We start from the raw sequence: 16,134 nt of genomic DNA, 5'->3' as shown, positions 1-16,134 counted from the left end.
AATCTCACGTTGAGTTATACTTCCTTATGTTGAAGGTGGATCCTGGTATAGGGTGATTGAATCATGAAGGCAAATTTCTCATGAATGGTTCAGCACCATCCCCTTGGTACTGTCCTCACAATCATGAGTGACTTCTCATGAGATCCGGCCACTGAAAACTCTATATCACTTCCTATTCTCCATGATTTCCTCTTGCCATGTGAGACAATTCACTCTTTCTTTGCCTTGTGCAATGATTGAAAGATTTCTGAGGCCCCCCAGAAGCAGAAGCACTGTGCTTCCTGTCCACCCTGCAGAACCATGAGCCAATTAAACCTCTTTTTCAAAATAAATCATACCAAAAATGGCAAATGAGGATTGGAGCATTCTGTGAAGTTACCTGAGAATGTGGAAGCAGCTTTGGAACCAGGTAATGGGCAGAGGTTGGAAGAGTTTGGAGGGCTCAAAAGAAGACAGATGAGAACATTTTTGGACCATCTCAGAGACTGGTTAAATGGTCGTGACAAGAATGCTGACAGAAACATGGACAGTGAAGGCCAGGCTGAGGAGGCCTCAGATAAAAATAAGAAGCTTTCTGGAAAATGTCTTCCTTTTGGATATGGAAACCTTCCACAATGCCTGTACCGTCATTGTACCTTAGAAGCAGTGAACTTGCTTTTTATTTCAGAGACTCACAGGCAAAAGAGAATGTAGCCATGACCCAGTTGAGACTTTGGACTTTGTAACTTTGAGTTAATGTTGAAATGAGTTAAGACTTTGGGAGACTGCTGGCAAGGCATGACTGTATTTTGCAATGTGAGGAGGTCATGAGATTTGTGGGGTCAGGGACAGAATAATATGGCTTTTCTCTATGCGCCTTCCAAAACTCATGTGAAATTACACTCTCTAATGTTAGAGTCAGGGCCTAGGTGGAAAAAGATTTAATCATAAAGGGGTGGGAGTGGATCCTTCACAACAAATGGTAAAGCACCAAGCCCTTAAAGCCATCCTCCTGATAGTGAGTTCTCATGAGATATAGTAGTTTAAAAGGCCATGGAACCTCTTTCCTCACTCTGTCTTGCTCCTACTCCTGCCATAGGAGATATCTCATTGCCCCTTGGCCTACTGGTATAATTAGGAGGCTCCTTGACTCCTTCTAGAAACAGAAGACACTATGCTTCCTTCACAGCCTGCAGAACCCTGAGTCAATTAAACCTCTTTTATTGACGATAATAAAGAACATTAGAACTGCAGAGTGGAGCTGTGAAATGTCTTCAAGGCCTTTTTCCCTTTGTCTTGGATATTAGCACAGGGCTTCTTTGTATGCAAATTTCTGAAGTCTTCTTGAATTTTACCCTTAAATGGGGTGTTGTGTTATTGCTACATAGCCAGGCTGCTCTAGGGATACCTGAAAAAGTAGAAGCAGGTTCAGAAGTGGGTAGCAAACAAAGATTGGGAAGGTTTAGAGGTATTAGAGAATGACAGAAATATGAGGGCCTGGTGGGTGTGATTTAATCATGGATGGGAGGGGGGTGTGGGTGGAAGGAAGAAGGGATGGGTAGGGTGGGGAGGAGTAGGCTGGCTGTAGAGTGGTGCGAGCCTGTGTAGTGCGAGTGGGGAGTAGCCTGCTGCAGAGGCAGAGCCTCATGGAAAACCCCTACTAGGGTAGTGCATCCGTGGCTTTGCAGGTTTGAGCCCCCATGGCTGCTCTCATGGACTGGGCAAGTGTTGAGTGCCTGGAGCTTTTCCACACTGAGGGTGCAAACTGTTGATGAGTCTAAATCTGGGGTCTGGAGGGTGGTGGCCCCCTGCATGGGGGCTCAAAGCCCATATTTTCCTTCTGCACTGCTCTAGCAGAGGTTTCCCAAGAGGCTCTGCCTCTGAAGCATGCTTCTTCCTGGAAACAGCATGAGGTGGTGGTGCAGGGTGGAAGCCTTCACCAATGGTTAAGCATTGTCTTCTTGATGCTGACCTTGTGATAGTGAGTTCCCATGAGATCTGGTTGTATAACAGGATGTAGGCACCTCTTTCCTCTCTCTGTCTTGCTCCTTCTCCTGCCATATGAAACATCTCCTTGCCCCTTGGCCTTCTGGTATGATTGGGAGGTGCCTGAGTCCTCCCAGAAGCAGAAGCCAGTATGCTTCCTTTACAGCCTGCAGAACCGTGAGTCAATTAAACCTCTTTTCTTTATGATCATACAGAAAGTTAGTGCTGTGAATTGGAGCTATGGAATGCCTTCAAGGCCTTTTCTCCATTGTCTTGGCAACCAGCACTTGGCTTCTTTTCATGCAATATCTGAAGCCTTCGTGAATTTTCCCCCTGAAAATGGATTTTTCTTCTTTTACCACATTGCCAGGCTGTGACAAAGAAAGCTGAGAATGTAGAAGCAGGTTCAGAAGTGGGTAAGAGACAGAGGTCAGGAGAGTTAGGAAAGCTTAGAAGACAGCAAGGTGAGGAAAAGTTTGGACCACTGTAGAGAATTGTTAAATACTTGTGATCAGAAGGCTGACAGAAGGATGGACAGTGAAGGCCAGACTTAAAAGGTCTCAGATGAAAATGAGGAATTTCCTGTGAACAAGACCCAAGGCTACATTTGATGGGCCTAACAGAGAATGTGGCTGCACAGTGACCCTGCCCTCGAGATCTGTGAAACTATGAACTTGGGAGTGATGACTTAGGATGTGTCTGGTGGAATGAACATCTAGGCAGCATAGAACAAGAGGTGTCCTCTCTGTGTTGGACAGACTGTGTTCTTATGTGTGACCTAAGAAATGACCTCAAGTTGGAACTTCTATTTAAATGAGAAGCAGAGCTCAAAAGTTTGGAAAATTTGCAGCCTGGCCAAGTGGTCAAAAAGAAAAGCTGATTTTCAGGGGGAAAATCCAAGAAGGCCTAAGGTATTTGCCTAAAAAGGAGCTTAGTGCAAATAGCCAAGACAAAGGGTAAAAGGCCTTGAAAGCATTTCAGAGACCTTTGTGGCAGCCCTTGCTGTCACAGGCCCTGGGGCCTAGCAGAGAAGAATGTTTTCCTGGGTCAGCTCCATGGCCCCGCTGCTGTGTGCATCCTCAGGACACTGCTGCCTGCATCTCTGCAGCTCCAGCTCCAGCCGTGGCTGAAAGATGCACAGGTACAGCTTGGGCCACTGCTTCAGAGGTGGCTCCAAGCCTTGGTGGCTTCCACATAGTGTTAAGCCAGCAGGTTCACAGAGCAAGAAGCTAGAGGCTTGGGGAGCCTCCGTCTAGACTCCAGAGGATGTACAGAAAAGCCTGGGTGTCCAGGCAGGAGCCTTTCCAAGAGGCAGAGCCTCATGGAAAACCTCTACTAGGACAGCAAAGAAGGGACATATAGGGTTGAAGTCCCCCCACACAGGAAGGCTCCAAACCCCAGATTCACAGATCCACCAACAGCTTGCACCCTCAGTGTGGAAAAGCTACAGGCACTCAACAACAGCCCAGCCCATGAGAGGCAGCCGCGGGTGCTGAATGCTGCAAAGCCACAGGTGCAGATTTCCCCAAGGCCTTGGGAGACCAGCCCTCACAGCCCTGTGCTGTGGATGTAGGATAGGGATTCAAAAAGGGTGATTTTGGAGCTGTCGGATTGAATGACTGGCCTGCTGGGTTTTGGATGTTTATGTATCCTGTGAGTCCCATCTGTGTTTTGTTTTTCTTTCTGGCAATTTTTTTTTCTATTGGTTAGGAATGCTTACCCATTGCCTGTACAATCATTGTGCCTTGGAAGTAGTTAACTTGCTTTATAATTCAGAAACTCAGGGGCAGATAGTACTGTAGCCTTGTCTCAGATGAGACTTTGGGCTTTGGATATTTGAGTAAATGCTGGAATTATTTAAGATTTGGAGGACTGTAGGGAAGGTATCATTGTATTTTGCAATGTGAGAAAGATAGGAGATTTGGGGGACCAGGGGCAGAATAATGTGATTTTGCTCTGTGTCCCTACCAAAACTCATGTGGAATTGTAATGGGAAAAGTGAAAGGCGGGGACTGGTGGAAGGTGATTTAATCATGGTGGAGAATGGAGGTTGGAAGGTGGGTGGGGTTGGGGAGGATTGGCGGGGATGACGGTGGGGTTGGGGGTGAAAGGCAGAGGTGGGGGCAGATCCTTCACAAATGGTTAAACACCATCTTTTTAATACTGTCCTTCTGACAGTGAGTTCGCTTCATGATTTAGGAGCTTTGAGATTGAATGAATACTGGCCTGCTGGGTTTTGGGTGTGCATTGGGCCTGTGGTCCCATTTGTGTTATTTTTCTGGGAAATGTCTTCTCTTTGGATTGAGAAACCTTACCCAATGCCTATACCATTATTGTACCTTGAAAGAAAAGAACTCCATTTTAAATTCAGGGACTCATAAGTAGAAGAGACTGTAGCCTTGTATCAGATGAGACTTTGAACTGTTTACTTTTGAGTTAATGATGGAATGAGTTAAGTCTTTTGGAAACATTTGAAGACGCATGACTGTATTTTATTCTGTGAGAAGGACATGAGATTCAGGTGGGGGTCAAGGTCAGAATAATATGGTTTGACTGTGTTTACCTAGAAAAACTCATGTGGAATTGTAATCCTGAATTTTGGAGGTGGAGCCTGGTGGGAGGTGATTTAATCATGGATAGGAGGTGGGTGGTGTTGAAAGGAAAAATTTGGGTAGGGTGGTGAGGAGTAAGCTGGCTGTAGGGTTGTGGGAGGGTGGGGGTAGTAGGAAGGGGGAGGATCTGCTGTAGAGGCAGAGGCTTGTGGACACCTCTACCAGGGCAGTGCACCTGTGGCTTTTCAGGATGTAGCCCCCAAGGCTGCTCTCATGGGCTGGGCTGGTGTTGAGTGCCAGTAGCTTTTCCATACTGAAGGTGTGAGCTGTTGGTGGGTCTATGAATCTGGGGTGTGGAGGATGGTGGCCTCCTGCATAGGGGCTCCAAGCTCATATTTTCCTTCTGCCATAGTACAGGTTTCCTATGAGGCTCTGCCTCTGCATTGGGCTTCTGCCTGGAAAGAGTAAGGGGTGGAGTTGGGTTGGGGGACGGATACTTCACCGATGATTAAACACCATCTTCTTGATGCTGATCTCATGATAGTGAGTTCTCATGAACTTCCTCATAGTGTTAAGCCACTGGTTGGATGCAGCATGAGACTAGAGGCTTGGGAACCTCTGTATAGATTTTGGAAGATATATGGAAATATCTGGGTGTCCAGGCAAAAGCCTTCCAGAAAGGCAGAACCTTATAAGAAACCTCTACTAGGGCAGTGCAGAAGGAAAATATGGGGTTGGAACCCCCACACTGGAGGCCACCATCATGCAGATCCCAGATTCATAGACCCCCCCAACAGCTTATACCATCAGTGGGGAAAAGCTAAAGGCACTCAACACCAGCTCAGCCCATGAAGGCAGCCAGGGGCATAAACCCTGCAAAGCCACAGGTGCAGAGCTGCCCAAGGCCTTGGAAGCCCAGCCCTCACATCCCTGTGCCTTGGATGTGGGACAAAGTTTCAAAAAGGGTGATTTTGGAGCTGTAGGGTTGAATGACTGGCCTTCTGGGTTTGGAGTTTCATGGGGCCTGTAAGTTCTTTCTGCGTTTTGTTCTTTCTGGCAAAATTCTTCCTTTTGGCTGGGAATGCTTACCCATTACCTGTACAAGCATTGTACCTTGGAAGTAGTGAACTTGCTTTATATTACAGAGGCTCATGAGCCTAAGGGTCTGTAGCATTGTGTTAGATGAGACTTTAAGCTTTGAACATTTGTATAAATGCTGAAATGATATAAGACTTTGGGGGACTGTAGGGAAGGCATCACTGTATTTTGCAATGTGAGGACATGAGATTTGTGGAGCCAGGGACAGAATAATAAAATTTAGCTCTGTGTCCCTACCAAAACTCATGTGAAATTGTAATGGGGAATGTTAAAGGTGGGCCTGGTGGAAGGTGATTTAATCATGGTGGAGAGTGGGGGTTGGAAGGTGGGGGATAGGGAGAATGGGGGGATTGTGTTGGGGGTGAGGGGTGACAAGTGATGGTGGTGGGTGGATCCTTCACAAATGATTAAACACAATTTCCTCTTTTCTGTCCTTGTGAGAGTGAGTTCTCTTCATGATTTTGGAGCTGTGAGACTGAATGCATACTGGCCTCCTGGGTTTTGGACTTGTATTGGGCCTGTGGTCCCATCTGTGTTATTTTGCTGGGAAACTTCTTCCCTCTGGATTGAGAAAGCTTACTCAATGGCTGTACCATCATTGTACCTTGAATGAAAAGAACGTCCTTTTAAGTTCAGGGACTCACAGGCAAAAGGGACTATAGGCTTGTCTCAGATGAGACATTGAACTTTTTACATTTGAGTTAATGCTGGAATGAGTTAAGACTTTGTCAACTTTTGGCAACTTTTGAAAAGGTATGATTGTGTTTTGCTCTGTGAGAAGGACATGAGATTAGGAGGGGTCAGGGTCAGAATAATATGGTTTGGCTGTGTTTCCCTACAAAAACTCATGTGAATTTTAATCCTGAATGTTGGAGGTGAGGGCTGGTGGTAGGTGATTTAATCATGGATGGGAGGGGGTTGGGGTTGGAAGGAAAAAAAGTGGGTAGTGTCAGGAGGAGTGGGTTGTCAGTAGGGTGATGGGAGGTTGGGGGGTAGTAGGAAGGGGCAGTAGCATGCTGCAGAGGCAGAGGCTCATGGAAAACCTCTACCAGGGCAGTGCACCTGTGGCTTTGCAGGCTTTAGCCCCCATGGCTGCTCTCATGGGCCGGGCTGGTATTGCCTGTTGCTTTTCCATACTGAGGGTGTGAGCTGTTGGTGGGCTTATGAATTGGGTCTGGAGGATTGTGGCCTCCTGTGTGGGGGATCCAAGCCCATATTTTCCTTCTGCACTGCCATAATATAGGTTTCCCAACAGGCTCTGCCTGTGCAGGAGGCTTCTGCCTGGAAGCAGTAGGCGGTGGTGTGTATGGTGGATCCTTCACCAATGGTTAATCTTCTTGATGCTGATCTCCTGATAGTGTGTTCTCATGAGACCTGGTTGTATAACGGGCTGTGGCACCTCTTTCCTCTCTCTGTCTTGCTCCAACTTCTGCCATATGAAACATTTCATTGCCGCTTGGATTTCTGGTGTGGTTAGGAGTGGCCTGATCACTGTGGGCCTGGTCAGTGGACCTAGGTCAGTGAGGCCTATTTAGTGGGATCGTGGTCAGCAGGGCTCTGCTTAGAGGGGGTCTCATTAGGGGGATCTAGTAGTGGGGGTTTTGGTGAGTGGGGACCTATTGGCTGCCAGTTGTTTGGTGTCTGGTCAGTGCAAACGTGGGCTGTGGGGCTTGATCAGTGGAGACCTGGTCAGCTGGGGCTTAGTGGTGGCCTGGTCAGCATGGGCTGGGGCACTGGTGACCAGGTCAAGGGGTGCTATTCGATGGAGGACTGAGCACATGGGACCTAGTCAGCAGAGCCTTGTGGGTGTGTCCTCATCAGTGAGGCCCTTGTCAGTGGGGCCCTGGTCAGGGCAGCCTTGTCATTGGGACCTAATCAGTAGGGTCCTGGTCAGAGAGGACTTGGTCAGTGGTGACTTTTGTAGCACTGGTCTACGGGGTGAACTGGTCAGTGGGGATCTGAGCATTTGGTGCCTGTTCAGTGGGGTCTACTCACTAGGGTCCCTGTCAGGGGCATCTGGTGACCTTAGGCCTGGTTAGTAGGGGCCTGATCAGTGGCAGCCTGTTCCCTGGAGGCCTGGCCAGTGGGGCCTCATCTTTGGGGCCAGGGAATGAGGTCATGATCAGTGGAACTTGATCAGTGAGGCCTTGTCAATAATGACCTAGTCAGTGAGGACTTCTCAGTAAGGACTTGGTCCGTGAGGCCTTGTCAGTGAGGCCTTGTCAATTAGGTCCTGATCATTGAGGCCTTGTCAGTAAGGTCCTGGTCAGTGGAGTCCTTGTCACTGTGTGCCCGGCAGTGGCGGCCTTGTTAGTGGGGCCTGGTCATGAGGGTCTAATCAGTGAGGGTGTTGTCAGGGAGGACCTGATGTGTGGGGTCTGGTCAGCAGGGACCTGGTCAGTGGGGGCTGCTGAGCACCGCTTGGATAAGCCAGGTGCAATGTGCATTACTGAAGGCCCTGTGGACAGCTGGGATAGCCCAGTGGTGCCCAAGGGCCCAGTCAAAAGTGGACAAAGCATGTGTTTGGATGGACCTGAGAGATCATGCTCAGAGATTCTGACAGGATAAAAGTAAAGGAAGCACCAGAGTGGCTGGATAGATGCTCACAGTCTATGGGCTGCACAGGATGGAGGAGGCCAGGGAACAGGCCGGGTGGGTAGCTGGGGTTCAGGGAGAGGCAAGTGCATGCTGGGAGGTCAGGCCCTGTGAGGGCTGTGGGGGCATCAGGTGGGGTGGGCTCCAGGTGCATTCTGAGTGCACTGGGTAGGTCTCACCCCAGGCTCCCTGGACCCCAGCCAGGTGATGTGGTCATTCCCTGGGGTACTGCTGTCAGGCCCTGGCCACCCACCCTGGGCAGTGCTGTCCAATCTCAGGACTGGACTTTCTCAGTTCCTGCAGAGGGCACAGCCTCCAGCCCAGGAGGGGCAGCCCCACGGTACAGCCTGAGCTCTCTATGGGCCTGGAGCATCCCCTGCCAGCCCTGCATTCCCTCTTCTCCAAGGTCCCACTTTTCCAGTATCAGCCATCAGGGAGTCCCCATCCTCCCTTCCCTATGTGTCTCCTGGGCTGAAACTAGTGGCGGATTGGGACAGGGATGGCGTTTCCCTCAGGCCCACTTAGGAAGGGGGTTGGCTCCCAGCCTGGCACAGGTCCTCAGCTCTGCCTTGGTTGCCTTAGAGTGAGATGTATCAGTCAGTGTCCTGAAGGTGAAGGTGAGAGATTGTTCCTGCTGTGTGTGAGGCTGGTCTAGGGATGGAGGACTTGGCAGGTCCTCCTAGTCTGTCAGGCCTGGGCAGCACTGTCCTGTCTCAGGACTCAGAAAGTCCAGTCCTGGGATGGGACGGTGCTGCCCAGGGTGGGTGGCCGGGGCCTGAGAGCAGTCCCCCAGGGAGTGACCACATCACCCAGCCGGGGTCCAGAGGGACTGGACTGAGACCTGCCCAGTGCACTGAGGGTGCACCTGGAGTCCACTCCACCTGACGTCCCCACAGCCCTCACAGGGCCTGACCTCCCAGCATGCACCTGCTTCTCCCTGCACCCCAGCTGTCCACCCTGCCTGTTCCCTGACTTCCTTCATTCTGTCCAGTAGGAGGGGATGGTCTCGGGGGACAGCCTGTGTGCACATTTGGTGGCAAGTAGGAGTGACACACCATCCCTGGGAGTCGCCATGGTTCCTGCCATACCCAACCCCAGAACTCTGTCCCTGAGGTGGTTTTACCAAACCCCAAACCCAGAACTGTGGTTGTGGCTCATGGGTCAGCACCCACTAGTGCCAGGACACTATTGGGAGGCTGGGACCTGACCAAAGCCCATGGTGTCTGTGGCCTGAAGGCAGCGTGTCTTGGGGCCATAAGGCCAGGCCAACAATGTCCATTGTGTCATAGGGGCTCAGCCCCAGTGTTTGTACTTCCCTGGCTACTTCTGGTTCAGTCCCATCAGGGCTCTGGAGCCCAAGACCCAGCATCCAAGGCCCCCTCCAGGAATCCTGGTGGCTCAGCTTACTTTATTGTGTTTCATCTGACAACAAAAATATCAGGCTGAATGCACAGAAAAATGACTCAAAGTGCTTAATGACTAGAAGAAATCTAGGAGCAGCAAGAAGGTAATGTGGAGAGGGCAGGACCTCCACGACTGGTGTCTGCAGAGGCAGGGGTACAGGCACCCAGTGCTGTGGCCTGGCACCACCTGCCTCTCCGAGGGTGAGTGGCACACTGTCCTTACCCAGAGGACAGCAGACCTGGTCACCAGGTTTTGGCCTGTCCCTCCAAGCATCACGTTGCTGGAAGAGAATCTCATGCCAGAGCTTGCACCATCCCTAGCCCAGGGGTTAGGGGTTGTCTCTTGGTGATCTAAATGAAAAAAATAGGTCCAGATCTGAGCTCCCAACGCTGAGCACTCATCCACTGTTTGAATCGTGGGAGGGGAGTCCCCGTCCTCAGCTGCTCCTCAAGGGAGTCCCCTTTCAGGTGTGGAGCTGGGCATGGTCACTCCTGCTGGATGTCTAGAAGGTGGAAACCAAAGACCTAGAGAAATACCAGGTACAGCCTTTCCACACTCATCCAGAGCAAGACAAACAGGCCAGGCTTTGTCAGGAGCCCAGGTCTCCAGCTGGAGGGACTGTCAACACCGCAGTGGGAGCAGGGGCCCGTCGCACATCCTAGGCACAGATGGTAACATAGGCACCACAGGTAAGCTTGGCTTGGTACCCCTCCCTGGCTTTAGAAAGAAGCCAAACAAGGAGCTTTCTGCAGAATGAAACCTCCTTTCCTTCCAGAAGCACTGCTGACTGGTGGTTGTCATTGTGGCAGTGAGCGTTTTGTTCATTCTGAGGTTGGGCTGGTTTCTCTTCTTGGCCCTGCCCTACAGATCATAAAGGAGAACAGCAAGAGGTCCCCAGCAAACATCCACAGATGGCCCTGGAGATAAGTCACCTTCTGAGAAACATGTCATGTTCTGGGAGGGCTAAGGCATCAAGTAAGGCTTATGGGGTTGGAGGATCCCAGGGCTGGTGGGGCAATCTCGAGCCATGGGGGCTTCTTATGGGAATTGGGAGGTCCCAAGGCAAAGACAGGGGTTCCACAGGAGGAGTCACAGAGCCACCAAGGGCTCTCCTGGCCCAGGGAGCAGTCAACACCATGTACTGAACACCTGCTGGGCTCCAAGCTCTGGTCCAGGCTGGGGCATGTGGGTCCCAGAGGGAGCTCAGAGTGGGAGGCAGAGAGAAGTGTGATCAGAGGGCACACATTTCTGGGTGCAATGTGGTCCTGAGATTTTGGCTGGTAAGTGCTTCCAGGGTTTCATATGTGTTATGGAGCTGCTTCCTCTCCCCAGCCTCACCCTGCAGGAATCCAGTGAATGTATTTCCACCATCTTGGAGCTTAGTGCCCTCATAGTGTAACAGCACCAGCAGATCTTCCTGTGCATGGACTTCCTGTACCACCCATTCCTGAGGGGTGATGCTTCTACAGGGCCTGTGACTTGGGGCACAACTTCAGACACCATCATCCTGGAGCAACAATGCACCCTCACTAGCCAGGGTGTTGATGACTTCCTCAAGGCCAAGACCACGTTCAAGATTTCGGACTTTATTGATGCACTTGTGATGAGCAAGGTGGGCTTCTCCGGGATCTTAATTGAGGAGATAGAATGCAGCTTGAGATCAAGTGTCTGATCAAAGAACTTGAACTTGATCTGGAGGGCTTTGGGGAGCCATGGAAGGTGCTGGATAAGGGAGGGACAGTCAGATACGTGTTAGAGATGACTGTAAAAGGCTGCCTGGAAGGAGTGAACAAGAGCCAGGAGACCAGGGAGGGAGCTTGTGGGGCAGGTCTGGAGATGGCAAGGGAAGGATCCTGCTTGGATGAACGGTCTCCAGAGACTGTCTCAGGTTACACTCAGGTGCCCTGAGAGCTAGTGTGTTCAGAGGTCTTGTCTCCAGGATGAAAATGGGAAGGAGTTGTCAGATGAGGACATGTAAATGGAGGCTGGCATATTCGTGAGTGTCGGTGGTCCCGGTGTGGGGCTACTATGAGAACAGGGGTCTCTCCATCCAGCGACATGGTGGATGGACCCTACATCACTCCATTCTGCCCTTTCTTTCCCTCCTCCCGTTCTACCAAGGGCCTCACTGCATTGCCGCTGTCCATCCTCTGGTGCTGAAGCAGCTAAGAGACCCAAGCCTGCATGGCTGCCTCTTAGGATACGACAGCACAGCTAGTGGCCTCTACTTGATCCTGTACAACCTCACAAGACACCCAGACACCAGGAGTGCTGCCAGCACGTGTTGCAAGAGTCCTGAGGGGCCACAGTCCTGAAGACATTGAATGGTGGGTGCAGAGCCTCATGGCCTGTTCCCCAGCCCCTCTCATTGGCTCTGCTCCATGTGGTGAAGGGGGAAAATGTTTTTGTCAATTCTTCCATGATTGTCTAACAGGAAAAGGAGCAGAGCCCAGAAGCAGAGCCTGGTATGCAGCCTGCCTAACAAGGGAGAATTTGTAGGCTTTGTGGACAGAAAGATCTGGGAGTCCATATCTATCACCCACTAACTTTCTATGAGACATTAGTAAAATCAGTTTTCTTTTCTGAACTACATTTCTGCCACCTGTAAATTGAGGGGAATTTCTTCTACCTCACAAAGCTGCTTGGGAAATGCCTGACAGTGAATGCAGAGCAGGTGCCACCCAGCAGACATTTGGTGTCCAGACCACTCCTCTTCCCCCTTGATTTTCTGCCTAAATTTGCATTTTGTTCCTAAGACCTCCACTCCCCTTTATTTTGCTTTTCCCTCTGATTCCCACCTTATCATCTATCCCATGGATTCACCAGGATATAAGTGGGTAACAGTCATGTATGCATGTATGTGTATGTACATATGCCTTGTGTTGTGTTGGAGTGTGTGGTGTGTGTGTGTGTGTGTGTGTGTGTGTGTGTGTTGGAGTCACTGAGTGACTGAAACAGTCCACACCAGCCTGTGTTCCTGCTCATTGCTGAGAGGTGCTGTCAGCTCCCCTGCCCTCAGCCCAAGTTCTGACCCTTGCAGTGCAGTGCAGACAGGGCATTCAGGAGGAATCATGTCCTTGGAAGGAGCCCTGAGGAGTGACTGGTGGGTATTGGTGGATAAATACCCCAGCTCCCTGCTCTGGGTGGGATGACTCTGAGACACATGTTCTGTGCTGTCTCTCAGAAGTACCTGGCAGGGCTGAGTCTTGGCTGCCACAGTGGAAACTTTCTTGATGAGGGTCCGCTTAACTGCTGCATTCCTTTCCTGTCTCAGTTTCCCACTCCTCTTCTGGTGTTTCCTGGGATTACCACCCTAAGGAAGAACTGGCAGTAGAATTACTGTCTGAGAGTCATCTCCAAATAAAATTTTTGTATCTGTATCTTTTCCTCTGAATCTACTTCCAGGAAACTCAAACTAAGGCACACATTTTTCTGTTCAGCTTCTACAATCCTCATAGACCTGTCATTATGCTGAGGATCAGAGAGGGAAAGTCACTTGCCCAAAGTCACACAGCTGAACGGTGGTGGAGTTCAACTTTGACTGTTGGCTGTCTTGTCCCAAGGTGGATGCTTGCTCCTCTTGCATGAGACTCCCCTCTTATCAGGGTCAAATGAATGAATGGAGGATGTTAAAAGTTTCATCTCTGATACCTGTGCCAGAGGCTCTTGGCTGGCGCCTGTGTTCTCACTCTTACCTCATTAAGAGTAATAATGAAAAACATGCTCAGTGCTGACTGTGTGCCTCGGGGTGTTGTTGTAGGTGCTTTGCTTATTTAATTCATTTAATTTTCACAATAACCTTGTTTTTACTTTTAGTTTTTAGTGAAAAAAAACTGGGGCAAAGAGCAATACAAGAGAGTTGCCAAAATTCATACTGCTGGTGCAGGTTTGAACCAAGCAGTCTGCACTTAGAGTCCTGTCTGTAACCATGGCACCCTGGCTTCTCATGCATCTCATCCTGGAGTTCCACTTTTTGTCAAGCATGGCACTGAGCAGTTTCTTTTAAGAACATAATTTGTAATTATGTAGATTACTAATTCTACTTCAAAATGACACACGGTCTTCATGTGATAAAAGGAAACAATTGGTAAGTGTAAGCATTGAGAACAAACATTCTTTTTTCCACTCCCGACTCCATTCCAACGTTCGGACAGTGTTTTCTCTGTGACTATAGAAACCTCAGCTCCTGTGCCGAGGAGCCTGGTCCCTTTGGGCAACGTGACAGTCAGGTGCTGGCAGGGACCTCGAAGCAGCTGAAGGGTAATTAAGAAAAAGCTGTTTACAAAGGTGTGGGCAAGGCCAGGGAGAACCAGGAGGGATGGCACAGGGCCCTGGGGTTAGGGTCATCTGGAAACTGTCACCACCCCCCAGGCTTGTGGAGCCACAGAGAAGTTTTTCAGGAACTCATAGGGAGAATCTGCAGCTGAAAGAGGAGGCCAGAGGAGACATCACTCCCTGTGCCCTTTGACTGAGTCCGGATGCCCCCGCTGACCACACTACCATCCCCTTATTAGACTGGAGAGGCTGCAGGGAGGGGTTCTAAGCCTCGTATTGTGGCTCACCTCCACCAGTGAGTCAGCAGCAGCTCCCCTAGCCCCAAAGCCCAGGGTCCCCTTAGCCCCTCTATGCTGCATGGTCCCCTTTCCCACTGGGAAGCAGATACCCAAATGAGCAGCAGAAACCTGTCTCTCCCTGCAGGCCCCTCTGCTCCTTATGAGTGGTTTTCTGGGTCCCCTCCCTTGGTTTTGGATGAGAAACACCCTTTTCCCTTCCACAGGGATTGATTCTGTGGACTGTACCCTGAGTGTTTCCCTGATGGGGTAACGGGCAGGTGGGAGTGGTGGTACCAACTCTTTAGAACCAGCAATGCCAAACAGATCCCACTTGGGGGAAGTTCATGCTAAGTGTCATGTGTCCTCTGGAATTTTCTGAAGCTTTCCTGTTTTTTTCCCCCTAACCAGCTCATCTGATCTGCTGGGATCTCTACTAAGGTGTTGACGGCCTGGTCAGCTGGTCTGGCCATGGATGTGCCTTCAGGGGCTGGTTATGCTTCATGACCTGTGTTGCGGTCAGTGGTAAGCAGCACCTGCTTCTAGCTTCACTGTTTGGCCAGATTTCATCCCCACCCCAGCTCTGCAGCACAGCTGCTTCTTGATTCCTCCATGGACCCTGTGCAAAATTGCCCCATGTTTCTCTTTGTGCACCACTGAGGAAGGAAGCATGAAGGACACACAGGTCAGGACATTTGATTGCCCACCTGGTGCTGGGTCTTTACTGCTGGGATGGCTCCAGGGGCTGGTCCTTCTCCATTGCCTCCTCCACATCTCTCAGGCTTCTGTTCAAAAGTCACCTCTTCGAGGGGTCTCTCCCTTTCACTGTGTTTGGAACAGCTTCCTCAGTTTCTTTCTAGTTCCTCTCAGTCTGGTAATGTCTTTTATTACCACCACCATCTGACCTGGTCTTATGACCTGTTAGCTTCCTTCATCAGACATGAACACCAGGATGGCAGGGGCCTCATCTGTCCTGTTCCCCCTGTGGCCTGGGTCCTGGCACCCTGTCTGGTACAGTGTAAATGCTAAAGGGAAGTTTACTTTGAAGAACCATATACCTGGGAGAGGTTACTGTTAGTCTAACCTGTATCATTTTGTAAACCCCCAGCCATTTTGCAGACCCTGGTCAGAATGAAACGTTCCATGGGAACTCGGGCTGTGAGAAACATCCTTCCTAACCACGTGACTGCAGGAACATCCTTACCACATCCTCCCGGGCAAAGGCCCAACAGCCTGAATGCAGGGATATCCTTGCCATATCCTGCTGGGCAGCAAGCTCTACCACTCAGATCCCTCCCTCTCAGTCCCATGATTACCCCAGCCTGTGAGCGGCAGTCGGTGCTGACACTAAGCTGGTTTATCCCTCTGCAGGGTTTTGTTGGCAATAAAGGTGTTGCTGTTGAAGCTGCCAACTGTCTCTCTCTGTCTTTCTTTAACCCTTGCCTTGCCTTCAAAACCTAACAATAGCTCTACCTCTCCATTTTACCAATGAAGATATGGGACTCAAGGAGAGCAAGAGACTTACCCAGTGAGTCACAGTGCCTGAACTTGAACTCGGTTCAGCTGAATTCAGAGCTTGTTTCTTCCTAAGAGTCCAGGAAAGGAAAGGTGGAACTGCAGCCAGTGGGCAGCCTGCATGCTTGTCTTAGGAGACCACAGGCGGGCTCCTGGGAATTGTGTCTTCATGGGCACAAAGGAAGAACTGCTCACCTGTGCTGCATCAGCTGAGTGTCCCCATTGTCCAAATTGTTATTCGTTTTCAAAGTTTTGTTTTAAGAATTAAATTTATCACAGCTCGGTGTTGAAAACAAAGCATGCAGGCATGTAGAAAGTCGTGTGTGGGTTTTTCTCAATTTTTTTCCCAGTGACTATATAAATGAGTGTACAAAAGAATACAAATATGGTCATACTTTTTATAAAGAGATGAGGCCATCCCACCCATATTCCTTTCTCACTATTCTTTCTTTCTT

General features: G+C 50.0%; 1 long non-coding RNA gene across 1 annotated transcript; it reads left to right on the top strand.

Moving 5' to 3' along the window:
- The first annotated feature begins 9,532 nt into the window (after positions 1-9,532).
- LOC129012632 (uncharacterized) lies at positions 9,533-15,307 on the top strand. Its single transcript, XR_010123644.1, has 10 exons — positions 9,533-9,717; positions 10,082-10,303; positions 10,390-11,941; positions 12,049-12,717; positions 13,055-13,177; positions 13,431-13,701; positions 13,789-13,901; positions 13,986-14,184; positions 14,576-14,689; positions 15,273-15,307. It is a non-coding gene; the product is annotated as an uncharacterized LOC129012632 (long non-coding RNA).
- Positions 15,308-16,134: the final 827 nt, after the last annotated feature.

This window comes from Pongo pygmaeus, chromosome 15, assembly GCF_028885625.2.
Source record: "Pongo pygmaeus isolate AG05252 chromosome 15, NHGRI_mPonPyg2-v2.0_pri, whole genome shotgun sequence".
In the NCBI taxonomy this organism is placed as follows: Eukaryota; Metazoa; Chordata; class Mammalia; order Primates; family Hominidae; genus Pongo; species Pongo pygmaeus.
Note: the sequence above shows the minus strand (reverse complement) of the source record. Positions and strands in the feature narration are given on the sequence as shown.